Source organism: Sinocyclocheilus anshuiensis, unplaced genomic scaffold (assembly GCF_001515605.1).
Source record: "Sinocyclocheilus anshuiensis isolate Anshui unplaced genomic scaffold, SAMN03320099.WGS_v1.1 scaffold2270, whole genome shotgun sequence".
Taxonomy (NCBI): domain Eukaryota; kingdom Metazoa; phylum Chordata; class Actinopteri; order Cypriniformes; family Cyprinidae; genus Sinocyclocheilus; species Sinocyclocheilus anshuiensis.
The window spans coordinates 476,868-477,322 of record NW_015557055.1 but is presented as its reverse complement, the minus strand read 5'-3'; positions in this window follow the sequence as shown (position 1 = coordinate 477,322).

The window sequence follows — 455 nt, the reverse complement described above, 5'->3', positions numbered from 1 at the left end:
GAGTGGTGACCAGAGAGGTCTGTGGAAAATATTATACGGGTAACTGCTGTTATTACAAGACAAAACCCATCAGAGTGAAAGCCTGTCCAGGAAATTACTATGTCTATGAACTTGTGAATCCACAAATCTGGTGTTCAGGATACTGCACAGGTAATGTGCTTTTTCTCTTCACTCTTTTTTAACGAAGTCTTTCAAAAGTTTTAAAATCACTTCAATCATGTCTTGAATGTGTCAGAAACGAGACCGGGGTCCAATAGCAGGTGAAAACAAACTCCAAGTTTATTGAAACTGTGAATCAAAAAGTCAATAATCTGCCGGATAGCAAAACCCCAGCAAAAAGTCAGTCCAGATCAGCGCGGAGGTTAGACCAGCCGCGGTCGAGCCCGCGGGGAAGAGGGGCGGCGAGCCGGCAATAGAATGCTGCCAATGAATTCCAGGGGGGGTATCGAGCGTGG